The sequence below is a fragment of the Theobroma umbraticum genome, unplaced genomic scaffold (genome assembly GCF_002168275.2).
Source record: "Theobroma umbraticum cultivar Fairchild unplaced genomic scaffold, ASM216827v3 scaffold_4.1, whole genome shotgun sequence".
Lineage (NCBI taxonomy): Eukaryota > Viridiplantae > Streptophyta > Magnoliopsida > Malvales > Malvaceae > Theobroma > Theobroma umbraticum.
Genome location: NW_018397258.1, coordinates 9562615 through 9584028, shown reverse-complemented (window position 1 = coordinate 9584028; position 21414 = coordinate 9562615). Strand labels below are relative to the sequence as shown.

The 21414-nt window shown below is 33.6% G+C and overlaps 2 non-coding genes across 2 annotated transcripts; both read right to left on the bottom strand.

Annotated features, from left to right (window-relative positions):
- Positions 1-1098: 1098 nt before the first annotated feature.
- LOC149527403 (small nucleolar RNA R71) lies at positions 1099-1205 on the bottom strand. Its single transcript, XR_016351097.1, has one exon. It is a non-coding gene; the product is annotated as a small nucleolar RNA R71 (small nucleolar RNA).
- Positions 1206-17629: 16424 nt separating this feature from the next.
- On the bottom strand, positions 17630-17736 carry LOC149527402 (small nucleolar RNA R71). Its single transcript, XR_016351099.1, has one exon. It is a non-coding gene; the product is annotated as a small nucleolar RNA R71 (small nucleolar RNA).
- Positions 17737-21414: the final 3678 nt, after the last annotated feature.

Below are 21414 nucleotides of genomic sequence, written 5' to 3'. Positions count from 1 at the left end.
CCAATTGTCATACATAGTCAAATTAGAATACTAACTTAATAAACCTTATTTAATTCATTTCAATAGACATATAATGACCTAATTTAGTTATGTATTTGTGCAAGCATCTCGATAGGGACTTGTACATAGCTTTGGATTCTAAGTTAGTAAAACTAACCATGAATGTAAATAATAAGAGAAGCTGGTATCAGATGAAGTGTTGAATGAACCCATAAGCCTAGGTTTTAGTCTATTGCCTTTCCAAGTAATTTTAATTTTTTTTAGTTAACTTAATACTTGTTTTAATTTTGTTTTAATTAATTTTTTGAAAATTTTAGTTACTTAAATAAGATTAATTTGTCATAAATTTTAGTACTTAGTAAAGATTTAGGAATAAATCTCCTTGGGAACGACACTCTACTTCATCGTTATATTACTTATTTGATTTATATACTTGCGTGTGTAAAATCGACAAGTTTTTGGAGTCGTTGCTAGTGATTTTTTTTTCTTTGTTATCTACTAATATTAAAATTTTACAGATTAGTCTTAATTTAAGTTTTATGTCTTTGTTTAGCAATTGCGTTTAGTCGTTGTATGAGAAGAGCAAACAACTTGGAGATTATCTAGTGTGATCTAGAAATTGAGAGAACATTTCGCAGACTTTGATGAAAGAATCAACAAGGTGTTGGTTTAATAAATGAATGGCTTATCAATAGGGTGAACAGCAAATCCAACAGTGCATGGCAATTGAAAATCATTGCTTAGGAGATTATGTTGCTTTGCTATAAGAAATTCTATTTAGCATTCAAAGGCTAGCTATTCAAGCAAATAATTTAGAGATCAAGCTAGCCATCATCACCATGATTCAAACTTCAGTCTAATTTTGGGGTTTACCAAATGATGATCCAAATGGCCATATATCAAAATTTTTTGGAAATTTGTGATATGTTCAAACATAATGGTGTCACAGATGATGCAATTCGTTTGAGGCTTTTTCCGTTCTCATTAAGGGATAAAGCTAAACCAGGGCCGAATGTGCTTCCCACTGGCTCAATAACAATATGGGATGATCTTGCTCAAAAGTTCCTTGCCAAGTTTTTTCCTTCGAGTAAGACATCGAAAATGAGGAAGGATATTACATCATTCATGCATCAAGATTCTGAATCATTCTATGAGCCTTGGGAAAGATATAAAGAATTACTTTGACAATGTCCTCATCATGGGCTTCCAAAGTGGCTTCAAGTGTAAAATTTCTACAATGGTTTGAGTAGGCATGTTCAAACCACCATTGATACCATAGCAGAAGGAGCTTTGATGGCTAAATCGATTGATGAGGCACATGATTTGTTGGAAAAATGGCTGCAAACAACTACCAGTGGATAGTGGAGCGATCAATGCATAAGAAGTAGTAGGAATTCATGATTTAGATGCTTTTTCGGCATTATCTGCTTAAGTAGTTGTTCTAACTAAAACACTTGAATCTTTTGGTACTAACTCCATTCAAAGTCCTTTTGTAGCATGTGAGTACTAACTGAAGGGTTGGCCTATGGATGGCATGCTTAAAATATGCAATGGAAAGAAAATTAAAACTTATAACTAAACAACCAAAACATGCCTTTGCCCATTGATCACCTTGGTGATATTTAACACATAAAAGCACCAAATAAATTATTATTCAGAAAGTTACCTTGCCAAGTAATTTTGTAATCATAACGGGACTTCCCAAAGCAATCTCGTGAACACTACAAGGAGCAAAAACCCTAGCCAATTAAGTGCTTGGTCTCCAATGGTAATACACATTATTGCACTTGAACCTTTAAAAAATGAAGGAGTTTTTAACTATACTTTGTGCTAGCAAAGAGGACAATAATTGTCTTTTTCTTTTTTTTTTTCACAACTTTAATTGAACCTTTCTCAAAAATTGCTTCATAAGCAATTTTCTCTTTCACACAAAGGGAGTGGCAACAAAAAGAGAAACCTTTTTTTCTTTTTTGACAAAAACTGCATTTTCTTCAATTGTGAAAACTCTCATATGGAAAATAGTTGAAAGGTGACTTATATAGTTATGTTAAAATAACTTTAATTTTTCAATTAAGCCGTCAATATTATAACACATGATAATATTGGGCCCACTACTAATTAAACCTTTTTAATTAAGTCCTTGGAAATTAAAATTAAAATTAATTTCTTTTATATTTTGCAATCAAGGCCTTATAATTATAACTATTTATAATTATGTCTAAAACTTAATTAAACTCTTTTAATTAAGTTTATAGAAGTTAATTACCTAACATGTGATTTAAGTCTAACTTAAATCATCATTCTCCCAATTTAATTCAAATACAATCATTGTGTGTGACCCATTAGATTCCTAATATGTTGGCAATGGAATTGATTAATGACTTAATTGATTAATATAAATTGCAATCAATTAATTTATAATCAATTCCATAGACCACGATTGGTATCTAGCAATGCATCATGGCCACCCAATTGTTAGAAGAGTCAAAGGGTTCTTTGATAACCTTTTAATGTACAGTCTGTTAGTACAATTCATTCCCTTATCATATATCCCAGAGATGATAAGAGCTTGGTACAGTGTCTACTCTTATTAACCTCCATATTTGTTCTTTCAATTATAGTATTAGCTTTATAGAGAGTTATGAAACCATTTTTATAATCTCCATGTCGCCTTGGCTAAGGGCTTCAATAAGTTAATGTTAATCAATAACTAATAGAATATGTCTTCTAAAATACTTGAGGTGATGATTCCTATTTTGACCACTCATTTGCCTTCACATGCTTCATATTATTTATAAAAGCATCCTGTTTTGGCATCTTTAGTTAAGCACCCGTAGGGATGAAATCAAAGCTTTGCGCTCCACATATAAGATAATTTGGTGTCTCAAGTCTAAGGAATATTTGCACAACTGACACATAAGAAGTGTTGCGTAGACAATGGAGTGTATTACCAAATGCACTTCTCATGGCAGGTCATGCTCAGTGAGCTTACTCTCCTAGGCAAGAACCTATATTCTAATACCAAGTATCTCTATATTTCAATCTATAAGATCAATTGCTTACTTCTAAAGTAAGGAACATAGAATATACCAGTTTCTAAGCATCGTTGATGTCCAGTCTCAATGATACCTTAACTAGAAACATTTTGAGATTATGCTTTGATGCATAGGGATTTCATAGCTATAACCCATTATAGTTCCCTTGCAAATATAAATCTCATGGGATTCATCCAATTAGACTTATAACTCATTATAATTGATGTCTTATTGATGAAGCAAAACCTTTAATCATTCAACATGAATGATACTATTGCATGATTGGAATAAAGCCTTAACCAATCCCAATTGGCTATAGGGCTCATCCCAACACTAACTCCATTAAAATCTAATTTCTCTTAGGCTAATAATCAAGGGTTGTCATTAACTTTAAGGCCAAATGCACCTCCGGGATTCTAACAGCAAGTTAAAGCACTTCTTTTATAAAAGAAGCCAATTGTAGAAGATTTGTTAAGGTAGTACATGACACAGAATGATAACATCACACAAAGTCAAACAACTTTCATTCAAAGTCAAGCAGCATCATTTCTTAACCTTGAGACTCAAGTTGGTCAATTGGTTAATTCGTTAAACAATTGACCTCAAGGAACATTGCCTAGCGATATAGAGGTGAATCTAAAGGGAGAAGGTAAGGAACAAGTTATGGCAATCACCTTAAGGAGAGGAAAAGAGGTTGACAATAGTGTTAAGCATGCTACTCTTCAAGATAAGCTTGTTAAGAATGAAACAGTAATTGAGACAGCTGACAAAGCAAATTTAAGAGAAGGAAGGAAAGACAACTTTACCACCATCACCTTTTCCTTAATGCTTTTAGAAACAAAAGCTTGATAAGTACTTCTAAAATTTCTTGAGGTATTCAAGAAGCTTCACATCAGCATTCCTTTGGCAAAAGCTTTGGAAAAAATGCCACCACATGTGAAGTTTCTAAAGGACATATTGATGAAGAAGAGCATATTAAAGGATTTTGAGATAATTACACTCATTAAGGAGTGTAGTGTGATAATTTAGAACAAGCTTCCATCGTAGCTTAAGGACCCAAGGAGTCTTTTTATCCCTTACTTAATTGAAAATTTTAATTTTTTGAATGCTTTGTGTGATTTAAGTGTTGATGTCTCATTAATGCCTTTGTCTGTTGCTAGGAGACTTGGACTGATGGAGATTCAACCTACTACAATCACCTTGCAATTAGTAGATAGAATAATGAGCCAACCTTGTGGGATTATAGAGGATGTCTTACTTAAAGTGGGGATATTATACATTCCAATGGACTTCATAGAATTTAAAATGGGAGAGGATCTAGAGGTTCTGATTATATTGGGACATCCATTCTTGGCCACTGCAGATGCGCTCATCAATGTAAAGGAAGGCAGAATAACTTTTAGAGTTGGTGGGATGGTAGTTGAATTTACTATTTTCAATGCGACTAAATACAATTCCTCCATAGGTCATTACTATAATGTGGACTTCACCAATGAAGGTAAAATGAATGCTACTCCACCACCTACAAGTAAGCAAGTACCAACTCTTGAGTTAGAGCCACTGCCATTACATCTCAAAACGAAGTAGTGTTATGATGAGCATAATCTACCACCTTCTAGTGACAATGATTTTAAGGTTAGACAACACGTAACACTCTCTAATTCATGCCTCCATCTTTTACCATGGCAATTTCAACCTTATTGGTGGCAAACCCTTAAAGTGGTAAAAGTTTTGTCTTATGGCTACATTGAAATTTTTAGCCCACTTACTAGAGAATTCAAGCTAATGAAACAAAGCCTTAAGAATTTTTACGATGTTAAAGAAATGAAAAAAGAGGTATCATAGTCAAGCTAGTGACTATAAAAAAGTGCTACTTGAGAGGCAACCCAAGCTATATCCTTTTAAGTTTAGTTGTTATTTTAGTTAGTTTTGTTTTTCTATTTAAATAAGTACGTATAACCTCTCCCTAGCTTGTTTATTGAGTTTGTCGGTTTGAAAAGCATGAAGATAAAAAAGAAGAAAATTAAAGCTTTCAATGTACTGTCACCATTGATAGGGGAGTTTCTTTTTCTTATTCTTTTTGGATTTTCACATTAAGGACAATGTGCAATTTAAGTTCGGGGGAAGATTTTATTGTGAGTATTTTTTGTGATATTTTAGATTAGTTTAGGTTAGTTTATTTCTATGAATTTTTTTTTCTTGCATTTACTTTTGCATTTGCACTAGATTTAATTGTTTCAGTTTCATTTAATTTACCTATCCAATGATAAGAACTTAGTTTCATTCCTATCTTGACTCTTTGAAACGTGTAAATATTGTTTGAGTGTTATGTAAAGTCTTATGCTAAGCTTTATTGTTAGGATGAAATTTCTACATTTTGAGCACTGTGTCTTTTGCTTAGATTCATTGTACATATTTAGAAAAGGTTTATGTGAATGCGAATTTTGAATTATATTTTAAGTTCTAGAATTTGTTTGATTCTATCTAGAGGTGAAATTCTAGACTATACTTAGTTAAGGAGATGATGTCGGCCATTTTTGGACCGATTGAGCCTTTTATAGCCTTCCTTTACATAAATTATCTTTAGTTTGCCCTATAAGCCTAATGGCACCTTTTCTTTGTTTGAACACTTAATTTTCAACCTAGACCCTAATATTAATATTTCCAACAATTTTTGCATCCCTTATACCTAAGTGCATAAGTCAATTTAGGAAGTGTTATGAGCTAGATAGAGAAAAAGGTAGTAAAAATGAAAATTGATGAAAAGTTCAAAAAGATAATTGTATTCATCTCACTACCTAATAAAATAAATAAGTTTGGGGGGGGGGGGGGGGGGGGGGGGGGAGTGAAATTGAGAAAAGAAAAGTAGAAAAAAAATGAAGTGTTAAACAAAAGAAAATTTTTGATAGAAAAAAGGGTATACTAGGTGAAGGAAAATAAAGCTTTGAATAGGTTTTAGATTGTCTATGTTCTTAGGGTGTTTTGAGCTATACATTATCCCTTATCCAACCTTTACCCTAGCCATACATTACAAGCTAATTAAAGTCCTATTGATCTGTAACTTAGTGTTAGTCTACATTAGTGGAAAGAGAAATAAAAAACAAACTTATAGAATTTAATTACTAAATTTAATTTTGCATGAATATAAGCTTATTCAGATTGTACAATGTTCTAGGTGAAAAGATTGCACACACATGCACGGAAATCCACTTAATAGTAAGCTTGCATTTGAATTGAAATATTAACTTGAATAATATTTGTGTTGTTTAGAGTTGAGAATTTGGATTAACATTTGAGGATATTATAGGTGATTATTGAATTGGTGCAATTGATTTCTTGTTAAGTGTTTTCTTCATTTAAGTTATTGCCTTTTATTTTATGGTTTGCTCGAGGACTAGCAAAATCTTAAGTTTAGAAGTGTGATAAGTGTAACACCCCTAATTTACAATGTAGACTAAGAATGATTTATGAAATATGTGGAATGTTGAGGGCTTTGATGATATGATATGTATGCCTAGTGTTTGAGAGTGTATATATATTGACACTTAGGCAAATTTGAGAAAATATGTGATAAGTCCTATAGTTTGAGATTTTGATCTAAGTTTGATGTTGTGTCTGTGGATCTATGTGTATGGGATTAAGTTAAATGAACGATTTGAGGTGTGATATTAACAAAGAATAATATTATAATGCTAAACTTGGATTTTTGGAGTTTTTGGGAAGCTTAGAATTGCCTACAGGGGAAAATGTATCGATACATACCCTTATGTATTGATACATTCTTGGCAAGAAGAATAATGTGAGGTGTTCTAAAGGAATTCTAGCGATACATTTAAGGATGTATCAATAGATTTGGCAAAGGATGAACATGTATCAATACATTGCCCTAATGTATCGATATATTTGAAGCAGAGAGCACCCAAGGGGAAAAGTATCGATACATTTCCTACGTGTATCGATACATGGTGGGCAGGAAGCATTTTACGTGAAATGCATCAATACATTCATATAAAATTTAGGCAGATGTATCAATACCTTGCCAAAATGTATCGATACATCAGAGAAGAAAGGCAAAAATAAAAAGAGATTTCAGGCCATTTTGCCCTTCCTTTTCTTTCAACTTTTTTTCTCTTTTTTTTTCTCTAAAAAGCCAAAACCCTAAAGCCCAAATGGATTTTTGAAGTGATTTGAAGCTATTGGAGCTTGAGAAACCATTCTACAGGTAAGATTTAATGTTTTATCGATTGTTTTTCAATTTAATCTATTAAATGCTAAGAAATTTGATTTTTTTCAAATTTGGTAATTTTCCCTTTTGGTTGGGATTGAGGAAATTGGGAGCTAAGACCCGTGCGATCCCACTTCTAAGGGGAAAACATAGTTAAATCAGCTCATTGGCAAGCTAGACATTGATTGGAGGTTAAGGATCGAAGCTTGGCAGGGAGTGCCTCCTATTGTCACTGTGAGTGGGTTTAAATAAAATGTATGTAATGCATGACACATGATAGATGTGCTACCATGGCATTAGAATGAAATATGTATGCCTAGAAAAATGAACCTAGGCTAGAGAACAATATATCTGTATATGTATATATGTGAATTGTATGTGATTATGTATTATGATGTGAGCTACATGGGTGGTCTATGCTGTGTGTGCCTAGACTAAGATGTCTAAAGGCTATGATGGAACCTTAAGAATAAATTACCCTAGATGAATGATATGTTGAGATGATTTGATTGAATGATGCCTTGGAGACTCAGAGGCACTTAGAACCCTAACCGAGTTTAAGATGAATGAAGTTCGACGAATGTGATTTATGGTTTGATGAGGAAAGATGTCCATGATAAAGGCATGATAGCCTTATTTGTGTATTTGTTTTTCTATCCTAGGGATGAATTTCAAACGTTGATCTGATTTGTCGTTGAGTGGATTTCTGTCCCCTTGTGACTATGTGTGTGCTTGTAAGGATGGTGGTAAGCAGGGAAGGTGGCACTAATCCCACCTAAGGTTATCGCCTGTGATTCCTGCTTATAGTGCTTTGATGCCATCCATTGAGATTATTCCAAGTGATGCTGACGTTAAGAGTTTATTTAGATCAATGATCTATTCTTCTCCAGCTACTCCGACGTTGTGCATGATCTGTTCTCCACCCACTGCTTTGGCAAGTGCGAGATCTGTTTCTTCGTCAGTGGCTTTGCCCTAAAAGTGATATGATTCTCCTCTAGTTGGCCACTGAGCATGATTTGACTATGTCCAGGGGATGACTACTCGTTGATTTGATCTACATATAATGTGAAATAGCCACAAAAAGGCTTAGATAAATATGATATGAACATGATGTGCTACTTCGGCAACTAGAGTGTGCCATGGAGAATAATTTGAATAACTCTGATTGGCTGCAAGGGTAAGCCTAATAATATGTGTGATGAACTTTAGAGACAATGAAGATGTTGATATTCCCTCATATTAGAGACTTTATGAAATGATATGCCTTATGCTTGGAGATGTTTGACAGAACACCTAGATGCATGGATGGTGTATATTATATATATGTGTGCGTGTGTGTTTATATATATATATGTATGTATGATTTTATTTATTAACACTACTCATTGAGTATTATAATACTCACCCATTTGTATACCATGTGCAAATAAATATGCCATTGAGCTGCATGGTAAGGTAATCTTGTGACAGACTGATTTTGGCATCTAGTAGGTCTCTATTTTGATGTTTTCACTCTGTTAATTCCATCAAGGACTTCAGCATATGGCTAGCTTTGCTGTATGTAGGCACGATGTGCCATTTGAACTTGTGTAAGGGTTGACATGAAAGAACCCTGTAACACCCCTAAATTTTTTGATATGGCCTAAATGTGGTGTAGGTCAAGTGATTTGATGAGTAAACTTGAAATCTCGATGTATATGATTGTGAAAAATGCATATGAGCTATTACGATCTATAGAGAGAGACTTTGAATTTTAGTGTGCATTGAGCATTCTTGATGAATTGAGGTAAGAATGATGATTGTGGCACTTTGAACACAATAACTTGAGACTTAGCCAAAAATTTGAGGAATGGGTGATAAATCTTGAATTTTGAAGTTTAGATTGAGATTTAATTGTGTGTTTGAGTACATGAATGAGGATTATGAGTTAAGACAATCATTTTGAAGTATGACTAAAAAGGAAAAAGATTTTAGGGTGTTAAGTTCAGATTTTTGGAAGTTTGGATGTAAGAAAAGTGCAATCTGGGCAAGATGTATCAATACATTAGCAAATGTATGGATACATTCTTGGAAAGATAAGCATGTATCGATACATTGCCCTAATGTATCGATGCATTTGAAACAGAAAGCACTAGAGACCATTCTGTTGAAATGTGTCGATACAACATGGGATGAAGTTGCTTCTTATTGGCTTCATTACAACATGGGATAACCTTGCTCAAGAGTTTCTAGCCAAGTTTTTCCTCCGGCTAAGACAACAAAGGTGAAGAATGATATCACATTATTCATACAATTAGATGCTAAATCATTGTTTGAGGCTTGGAAGAGATACAAAGATCTGCTTATGTGTTGCCTTCATCATGGTCTTCTGAAGTAACTTCAAGTGCAAACATCCTACAATGGGTTGAGTGATAAGGTTCAAAGCACTATTGATGTCGTTGTTAGAAAGGCTCTCATGGTGAAGGTAATTGATGAGGCATACGACTTGTTGGAAGAGATGGCATCAAATAATTACTAGTGACCTTTAAAGCGATTAATGCATAGGGGAATAACGGGAGTTTACAAGGTGGAAACCATTATGACATCAATAGCATAGGTAGCAGCTTTAACTAACAAATTTGATTCTTTAGGTGCTAACTCAACTCAGAGTCTTTTTATAGTTTGTGAGTATTATGTGGATGGGCATGCTAGTGATCAATGTCTTGGGAACATAAAGATAGTTCAGCTTGTGGGGAACGGACTACAGAACAACCCCTACTCTAACACTTATAACCTTGGGTGGAAGAACTATACAAACTTCTCTTTGGGTAATAATCAGGGATCTTCTTTAGCTCCAAGGTCGAACATTCCTCCCAAATTCCAACAGCAAACAAGAGATCCTATCCCAAAAAAGAAACCATCTATGGAAGAATTGTTAATGTAGTACATGGCCAACATTGACTCCTTTATACATAGTCAGGTAGCCTTGTTAAGGAATTGTGAGATAGGATGGGCAACTTGCCAACACAACAAACTACAGATCTCAAAGGACCTTAGCTGGTGATATTTAGTTAATTCGAGGAGGGAAGGTAAGGAACATGTCAACGCCATTACCTTGAGAAATGGTAAAAGAGTTTAAAGCAACCCAAAGCAAGCTAAACAGAAAGGTAAGGCAATTAAAAGTGAGACACATATTGCAAGTTCTGGTGAGTAGTGTCAAAAAAATGAGGCACTAACAACTCCACCACCACCTCCACCTTTCCTCAGTGCTTCAAGAAACAATAGTAAAAGAGCAAGTTTCAAAAATTTATAAAGGTGTTTAAAAAGCTTCACATCAACCTACCTTTTTGTAAAGGCTTTAAAGTAGATGCCTTCATATGTGAAGTTTCTTAAGGATATCTTGTCTAAGAAAAGGAGCTTGGGTAAGTGTGAGACAGTGGCACTCATTAAGAAGTGTAGTGCAATCATACAAAACAAGCTTCTTTCAAAGGTTAAAGACCTTGGCAACTTTACTATTTTGTGTGCTATTGGTGCTTTATTTTTTGCCAAGGCTCTGAATGATCTAAGGGCTAGTATTGATTTGATGCTTCTGTCTATCTACAATAAGCTAGGTTTTAGGGATATTAAGCCCACTACCGTGACCATACAAATGGTAAATCGAACCATCATTTATTGAAGAGGTATAGTAAAAATGTGCTCGTGAAAGTTGATAAATTCATAGTTCCTACAAATTTCATAGTACTCAATATGGAGGAAGACAAAAAGGTTCCTATCATGTTGGAGAGACCTTTCATACGCTCTACTAGAGCACTTATCGATGTGGAGAAGGGAGAACTTACCTTACGAGTGCAAGAACAAGAGGTAACCTTTAACATTTTTAAAGCCTTAAAGTTTACTAATGATTATGGTAAGTGTTTTGCAATAAGTGTGGTTCATAGGGTCATAACTGAAGTTTCTTAAGAAAGCCACCTTAATGGCCCATTTGAAGCTTCCTTGATTGTTGATTCTGAAATAAGTAATGAAGATGTCATTAAATGTGTAAATGTGTCAAATGCTCCATCATGTGTCAGGTGGACACAATTTGAGATGTTGGATTTTTCATTTTCTTCATTTTCACCAGTAAAGCCTTTTATTAAACAACATCCTAAGTTCGAGCTCAAACCATTGCCAAATCATTTGAAGTATGCATATCTTGGTAATATGTCTACGCTTCCTATTATTGTTTCATCTACTTTTAGTGACATGCAAGATGATAAGCTATTGAGAGTTTTAAGGGAGCATAAGAAAGCATTGGGATGGACAATTGTAGACATAAAGGGCATAAGTCCTTCAATAAGTATGAATAAAATTCTTTTGGAGGATGATTACAAAGCCACCATTGAGCATTAAAGAAGATTAAATCCAATCATAAAGGAGGTGGTGAAGAATGAGATCATCAAATGGTAAAACGTTGGAATCATCTATCTTATTACGGATAGTGCATGGGTAAGTTTAGTGCAATGCATAGCGAAGAAAGGTGGGATGACAATGGTTGCAAACAAGAACAATGAGCTCATTCCCAAGAGGACAGAAACTGAAGGGAAAGTATGCATGGCCTATTAGAAGCTTAACAAGGCCACGCAGAAATATCACTTTCCTTTATCATTTATTGATCAGATGTTGGATAGGCTACCTGGAAAAAGGTTCTATTATTTCTTCGATAGGCATCCAAGATACAATCAGATAGGGATAACTTCGGAGGATTAAGCAAAGACAACCTTTTCTTGCCTTTATGGCACTTTTACTTTTAAAATGATGCATTTGGACTTTGTAATGCTCTAGCCACATTTCAATGATGCATGATGGCTCTCTTTTCAAATATGGTGGAGAAAAGACTAAAGGGATTTATGGATGACTTCTCTGTTTTTAGAAATAACTTTGCTGAATGTTTGTTGAATCTTAACAAGGTCTTAAGAAAATGTGAAGAGACGAACTTGATGCTAAATTAGGAGAAGTGTCACTTTATGGTACAAAAGGGCATCGTTCTTGGTCACAAGGTTTCGAGCAAAGGATTGGAGGTGGGCAAAGCAAAGATGAAGACAATTGAGATGCGTTACATTACTATTGAAAAAGAATTATTAACTATTGTTTATGCATTTGATAAGTTTCTTTCTTAGTTGGTTGGCATGAAAGTTATTGTTTATACTAACCACTTTGCAATTAAGTATTTGATTGTTAAGAAAGATGCCAAGCCAAGGTTGATAAGGTGGATATTACTGCTATAAGAATTTGACTGGGAAATTAGAGACAAAAAAAGCACAAAGAATCAATTAGCAAACCATATGTCGACATTGGAAAAGGACAACCAAGGTAAGGACTTGACTTTGATCAATGAGAATATTCATGATGAGGAATTGTTATTTGTTGATCGAAAGAGATTACCTTAGTATGCTGACTACATAAACTATACTATGAGTGAATTCCTCCTTCCTAATTTAAATTTTCATCAACAAAAGAAATTTCTTCATGATGTTAAATTTTATTTATGGGAAGAACTACTTTTGTTCAAGCAATGACTAAATAGAGTTTCAAGAAGGTACATTCCAAAGGAGAAGGTTGAAAGTATTTTGACTCATTGTCATTCTTCGAATTATAAGGGACATCTTGGAAGAGATAGAACAATAGCCAAAGTTCTTCAGTGATGTTTGTATTGGTCGATACTTTTTAAGGATGCTCACAATTTTGTTTTGCTTTGTGATAGGTGTCAACGAATGGATAACATTTCAAGAAGACATGAGATGCCATTCAATAGCATTTTAGAGGTGGAAATATTTGTTGTTTGGGGGATTGATTTCATGCGACCTTTTATCTCTTTGTTCAACAACTCCTACATGTTGTTGGTTGTTGACTATATCTCGAGTGGGTGGAAGTCTCAGCATTGCCCACAAATGATGCTAAAGTGGTTTTGAAGTTTCTGAGGAAGAATTTTTTCACAAGATTTGACATGCCAAGGGCAATAATGAGTGATGAAGGAAGCCACTGCTACAATAAATATTTCACAGCTCAACTTGCACAATATGGATTAACTTATAATGTGGCAACTGCTTGTCACCCCCAAAAAAGTGGACAAGCTGAAGTATCAAATTGTAGAAAAAGTTGTGTCTTTATTGAGGAAAGACTGGGCCAAGAGACTTGATGATGCACTATAGGCGTATAAGACCACATATAAGACACCCATTGGTATGCTTTCACATCATCTAGTCCTTGGCAAAGCATGTCATCTTCCAATTAAGTTGGAGAATCAAGCTTTTTAGGCAATAAAGAAATTGAACTTTGATAACTTTATGATATAGAGTTATTTTGACACATTTTAGAGGCTTAAGTAGCTAGATCGTTGAAATTTTAAGTTCGGATTGTAGCATTTTAGGTGTTTTTCTAGTTTAAATTTGATTACATGTTGAATAGTTAATTTAAGTTATTATAGTTAAATTTTTTATTATTTTGTTTTAAATTACTTTAATAGTAGTTATTGTTGGTTTCTTTTACTGCTATTGTAAGAAATTTGATGCAAAAGGCTCATTTGATGAAAATCCGTGCAAGTATATTGATGGTTTCATTCATATATTGATAACTCTATTATATAGAGTTATTTTGACACATTTTGGGGGCTTAAGTTGCTAGATCTTTGAGATTTTAGGTTCAGATTTTAGCATTTTAGGTGTTTTCTTAGTTTAAGTTTGACTACTTGTTAAGTGATTAATTTAAGTTGTTTTAGTTGAATTTTATGTTGTTTTGTTTTAAATTACTTTAAGAGTAGTTATTGCTAATTTTTCTTATGACTTTTGTAGGAAATTGATGAAAAAGGCTTATTTGATGAAAATCAATGTAAGTATGGTGATGGCTTCATTCGTATATGTTTTGGTATTTTGACCATATCTATCTCAACAAAACTCCAAATGAGGTGATTCTTAGACCACTAAAATTATAAGAAGAAGGGCTATAGTTTATGTTTACCAATTCACCCACTTCTGGTTCTATCGTGGTCAACATATTTGTCAAAGTCAGAGCACTGCAACAGTATGCATGGACTAAACATGATGCAGTATTTGGAGCATATCTTTTAATCCAAAAGTCCAATTGATGTGATTCTTGATCCATTGGAAAGCTAAGAGATAGGGATAAAACTTCTATGTTTACTACTTTGCCGAGTTCGGATCATATCATGGTGAAACTCATATTTGAATCTGATAGACTGCCACAACACTAGGAGAACAAGGCTGTAGCGTTGGTGAAAGGAAGCACACATAAAAATTTCTAGAGATCTCAATGCCGTAGTGCTGGGCGATTTTACAAATATAAAAAAAGTTGATGAGATGTTAGAAATTAGGTTATTTGGAGCATATTTAAGGGACCTTTTTTAGAGATTCTAGGAAGGAGGTAGCAACCAACTATTCTAGAGATTTGAAGCCAAGAAGAAAGCAAGAAAACAAGAGAATTGGAGGGAGAATCAAGAACACAAAGCTCAAACTATTAGTTTTCTCTTTTACTTTTATGTTTTTCTTATTTTCTTTGACTTGGATTCATGGCTAAATTTCTTTGGATATTGTCTTTATTAGATATTATGAGCTAATTTACTTTTCTAGGATTGCAATTGAACTCACATGTAATCTAAATTTTTAATCTCTTTCTTGCTTATTTTCATTGGGATTTGAATTATTTATTCCAATTTGCTCTTAATGCTTTTAATTGCTTCGCCATCAGTTAAATTGATTTAAAAACCTAAACAAACTTGGGAAAGGGAGTTTAGTGTAGACTGAAATTGGGATAGCATATGATCATATTACTTGACTTGCGTATAGGATAGAGATATACCTATAAGCCATATGTAGCCAGATTAGAGCTTGAACTTAATGAATCTATTTTAATTTCAATTCACATAGGGATATAGTGTTTTGGTTAAAATAGATATTTTTATAAGATGAGTTGGGAGACTCTTATAAATAATTTAGGACTCTAGGTTAGCAATTCAAACCATTGAAATAAATTAAGGAAGAGAGGTAAGGTTTAGATGAAGTGTGAGGGATATTGTAATCCTAGGCTTGTTTGATTTGATATTTATTTGAGTATTTATTATTTTGATTTTTCTTAGTTTAAATTTGCTATAACTTAGTTTGATTTGATGTTATTTTGATATTGTTTGGATAAGACTAATTTGCTATAATTTTAGTCCTTAGTAAACTTTTAGATCAATTTCCTGTGGGATCGATACTCTACTTGCTAATATATTGTCTATTCGATACGTATACTTGCATAGTAGATTTTTAACTGACATATATATTACAATATTTTGACCATATCTCTATCTAAAGAACTCTAAATGAAGTGATTCCTAGACCACCAGAATGCTAAGAGGAAGGGATGTAACTTTTATTACTTTTTCCAGTTCGGATTGGATCATGGTCAAAATATTTGTCCAAGTTGGAGCTCTACAGCAGTACGCATGGACTGAACATGATGCGGTATTTGGAGCTTATCTTTCAATCCCAAAGTCCAATTAACGTGATTTTTAAGCCATTGGAAATCTAAGAGATAGGGCTTATGTTTATCACTTTGCTTAATTTGGATTAGATCAAGGTGAAAATCACATTCGAAGTTGATAGACCATTGCTGCATTAGGAGAACAAGGATGCAGCACTGGTGGAAGGAAGCACACCACATTTCCTGAGAGCTCAACACTGCAGCGCTGAAGTAGCAGTGTCGCAGTGCTAGGTGATTTTTCAAAAATAAAAAGTTGACGAGATTTTAGAAATTATAATCCTTGAACCCTATTTAAGAGACCTTTTTTAGAGATTTTAAGGAGAAGGTAGCAAGCAACTATTCTGGAGATTTAGAGCCAAGAACAAAGAAAGAAAACAAGAGATTTTGAGAGAGAATCGAGATTATAAAGCTTTAAAAATTAGTTTCTTTCTCTACTTTTGTGTTTTCCTTATTTTCTTTGACTTGGATTCATGGCTAAATTTCTTTGGACATTATTTTTATTTGTTATTATGAGCTAAATTATCTTTTTAGGATTGTTGCGGATTTCAACATGTAGTTTGAATATTAGCTTTTTTTTTATTTATCATGATTGGGTGTAGTTTTGCTAATTCAAATCTATTCTTAATGCTTTTGATTGCTTGGCCAGCAATTAACTAATTTGTGAATCTAATTGAGACTCAATAGAGAGATTTAAGATTAGACTAAAGTTTGAATAGTGCATGTTCGCATCACTTAGGTGATCTAATTCGCGATTCAGGTAGACATACGCCAAATGACATACATAGCCATATTAGGACATTTGCTTAATGAACTTAATTAAATTGATTCCTATAGACGTATAGTGAACTAATTAAGTTATGTATTTGTACAAGCAACTAGACAAAGACTTGTACATAGCTTTGGATCTAGGTTAGTAAAATCACCCATGAAAGATAAATAACAAAAAAAGCTGGTATTAGATGAAGTGTTGAATGAACCCATAAACCTAGATTTTAATATATTGCCTTTCTCAAGTGAATTTTTAGTTTCTATTAATTAATTTAGTGGTTGCTTTCATTTAGTTTTAATTAATTTTCTAAAACATCAAGTTGCTTGAATAATATTAATTTGCCATAATTTTAGTACTTACTGAAGAATAGGAGTAAATCCCTATGGGATACGATTCTAGACTTACTATCTATATTACTTGTTCAATTTGTATACTTGTGTGTGCAAAATCGACAACAAGTTTTTAGCGCCATTGTTAGGGATTTTGTTTTCCTTATTATCTACTAATATTAAAATTTCACAGATTAGTCTTAATTTAAGTTTTATTTCTTTGTTTTACAGTTGTGTTCAGCTATTGTATGAGAAGAGCAAACAACGTGGGGACTATCCAATGTGATCCAATAACTAAGTGAACATCTTGCAGATTTCGACAAGAGAATCAACAAGGTGTTGCTCTAGTAAATACAATGGCTATCAACAGGGTGAACTACAAGTCCAAGAGCATGTAATTGTTGATAATCATTACTTAAAGGATTATGCTATTCTTTTGGTACAAGGAATTCCATCCAGTATTTAAAGGCCAACTATTCAAGTAAACAATTTTGAGATCAAGCCGGCTATCATCACCATGATTCAAACTTTAATCCAGTTTGTGGGCCTTCCTCATGATGATTCAAATGGCCACATATCAAACTTCTTGGAGATTTATGACACTTTCAAACACAATGGTGTCACAGATGATGCAATTTGTTTGAGGCTATTTCCTTTCTCATTAAAGGAAAAAGCTAAAGCATGGTTGAATGCGCTCCCCACTAGCTCAATAACAACATGGGATGATCTTGCTCAGACGTTCCTTTCCAAGTTCTTTCATCTAGCTAAGACAGTAAAAATGAGAAATGATATCACATCATCCATGCAACAAGATTCTGAATCGTTTTACGAGGGTTAGGAAAGATACAAGGAATTACTTCAACAATGTCCTCATCATGGGCTTTCAAAATGGCTTCAAGTGCAAACTTTCTACAATGGTTGGAGTGGGCAAGTTCGACCCACCATTGATGGCTAAATCGATTGATGAGGCATATGATTTATTGGAAGAGATGGCTGCAAACAAGTACCAGAGGCCAACAGAGCAAGCAAGGCATAAAAGAGTAGTTGGAATTCATGACGTTGATGCTATGACAACATTATCCACTCAGGTAGCAACTTTGACTAAAACTCTTAAATCTTTTAGTAGAAATAGTTTGCAAAGTCCTTTTATAGCTTGTGAGTTATGTGGAGATAATCATGCAAGTCATCAGTGTCCAAGCTCAACAAAGGCAGTGCAAGTTATGGGTAATAGACAACAGAATAACCCCTATTTGAACACTTACAACCAAGGGTGGAGGAATCATCTTAATACTTGGGCTAATAATCAAGGTTTGTCCTCAACTCTAAAGCCAAATGCACCACCAAGATTTCGGCTGCAAGTTGACACACTTATTAAAGAAAAAAAGCCAATTGTGGAAAATCTACTAAAGCACTACATGACACAAAATGATAGCATTATACAAAGTCAAACAACTCTCATTTAGAGTCAAGCAGCATCAATTCGAAACCTTGAGACTTAAGTTGGTTAACTTGCCATTTATTAAACAACCGACCTCAAGGAACATTGTCTAATGATATAAAGGTGATATAAAGGTGAGAAGGTAAGGAACAAGTTCTGGCAATCACCCTAAGAAGCAAAAAAGAGGTTGAACATAGTGTTACTAAAGGTAATTTTCAAGATGAGCCTATTGAGAATAAAACGGTGATTGAGATTGTTAACAAGCAAAGTCAAGAGAAGGAAGTAAAGGCAACTTTACCACCACCTCTCTTTCCTCAACACCTTTAGAAACAAAGCCTAATAAACACTTCTAAAAATTTCTTGAGGTATTCAAAAAGCTTCACATCAACATTCCTTTTGCATAAGCTTTAGAGCAAATTCCATCATATGTGAAGTTTCTAAAGGACATATTGACAAAGAAAAGGAAATTGAAGGACTTTGAGACAATTACACTCACTGAGGAGTGTAGTGCAATAATTCAGAACAAGCTTTCACCAAAGCTTAAGGGCCTAAGGATTTTTTCTATCCCTTGCTCAATTGGTAATTTTAATGTTTCAAAAGCTTTGTGTGATTTAGGTGCTGGTGTCTCAATTATGCCTTTATCTATTTCTAGGAGAATTGGATGGAAAGAGATTCAACCTATTATAGTCACTTTGCAATTAGCTGACAGAACGATAAGGCAGCCTTGTGGGGTGATAAAGGATGTTTTGCTTAAAGTTGGGAAACTATTCATTCTAGTAGACTTCATAGTACTTGAGATGAAGGAGGATTAAGAGGTTCCGATCATATTAGAACGTCCATTCTTAGCCACTATAGGCACACTAAAAGATGTAAGGGAAGGCAAAATAACTTTCAAAGTTAGAGAGGAGGTAGTGGAATTACTATTTTCAATGCAACTAAGAGTCCTTTAACCACATCTCAATGCTATAAAGTGGATTTAACTGATAAAGATCAAGGTAATCCTACTCCACCACGTATAAATAAGCAAGCATCAATTCTTGAATCAAAGCCAACGTCGCCACAGCTCAAAACTAAATAGTGTTATGATTAGCATGATCCGCCACCTTTAGTTAATCTTGATTTTAAGGTGGGACAACAAGTGTTACTAACCAAATCAGTCAAGCTCCTTCCATGGAAACAAAAATCAAAGTGGTCAGGTCCTTACAAGGTGGTTAAGGTTTATTCGTGTGGTGCAATAGATATTTATAGTGAAGCTACTAGAACATTCAGAGTGAATGGGCAACATCTCTAGCATTACTTGGGAGGTGAATTGGATTGCCGATTATCCTAAAGTACTTTTGTAGACAACAAAAAGGGGGCATCATAATTAAGCTAGTGACTATAAAGAAGTGATTTTCGAGAGGCAACCCTAGTTATATCTTTTAGGCTTAGTTGTTATGTTAGTTAGTTTTTATTTTTCTATTTAAATATATAGTAATAACCTCTCCCTAGCTTGTTTGTTGAGTCCACAGGTTCGGAAAGCATGAAGATAAGGTGAAAGAAAATTAGAGCTTTCAATCTATTATGTCCATTGATAAGGGAGTTTCATTTTTTTATTCTTTTTAGCTTTTTACATTGAGGATAATGTGTAATTTAAGTTTGGGGCAAGGTTTTATTGTTGTTAGATTTCATGATATTTTACATTAATTATTGTCGTTAATTTTTTTTAATTTAATTTTATGCGTGTGCATTTCCATTTGAACTAGAGTTAATTGTGCCAATTTCATTTAATTTACTTATCCAATAATGAGAACTTAGTTCATTCCTATTTTGATTCTTTGAAACATGTGAATATTGTTTGAGTGATATGGAAATTCTTATGCTAAGCTTCATTGTTAGGATGAGATTTCTACATTTTGAGCACCATGTCTTTTGCGTAGATTCATTGTACTTATTTAGAAAAGGTTTATGTGAATGTGAAAATTTTGAATTATGTATTAAGCTCTAGAATTTGTTTGATTCTTTCTTGTAGCGAAATTTTAGGCTATACTTAGTTAAAGAGATGATTTAGGCCATTGTTGGACCGATTGAGCCTTTTGTGGCCTTCCTTTACATAAATTATCCTTAGTTTCTCCCTTTGAGCCTAATGACATCTTTTTTTTGTTTAAACACTTAATTTTTAGCCTAAACCCTTAAATTAATATTTCCAACAATTCTTGCATCCCTCATTCCTAAGTGCATAAGTCAATTTAGGATGTGATATAAGCCACATAGCAAAAGAGGTAGTCAAGATGAAAAAATAACGAAATGTTCAAAAATATGATTGTAGTAATATCATTACCAAATAAAAGAAATAAGTTGGGGGTGTGAAATTGAGGAAAATGGGAAAGAAAGAATAAAGTGTTGAACAAAAGAAAAAGGTTGATGAAAAAAAGGTATACTCGGTGAAGGAAAACAAAGCTTTGAATAGGTTCTAGATTGACTATATGCTTAGAGTGATTTAAGCTATACATTATCCCATATCCCAACTTAACCCTAGCATACATTACAAGCTAATTAAAGTCCTATTGATCCTTAATTTGGTGTTAGTCTACATTGGTGGAGAGAGCGATGAAAAGCAAACTTATGGTATTTAATTACTAATTTGAATTTTGCATGAATATAAACTTATCTGGATTGTCCAATGTTCTAGGTGAAATGATTACACACACACACATGGAAATCCACTTAACAATAAGCTTGCATTTGAACTGAAAGATGAACTTGAATAATATTTGTGTGTTGTTTAAATTTGAGAATTTCGATTAACTTTTAAGGATATTAAAGGTGATTGCTGAAGTGGTGCAATTGCCATCTATTTATGTTATTTTCTTTATTTATGTTACTACATTTTATTTTATGTTTTACTCGAGGACCAGCAAAATCTTAAGTTTGGGGGTGTGATAACTCTATTATATAGAGTTATTTTGACACATTTTGGAACCTTGAGTAGCTAGATCTTTGAGATTTTAGGTTTGAATTGTAGCATTTTAGATGTTTTTCTAGTTTAAGTTTGATTATATATTGAATAGTTAATTTAAGTTATTTTAGTTAAATGTTATGTTATTTTGTTTTAAATTACTTTAAGAGTAGTTATTGTTGAT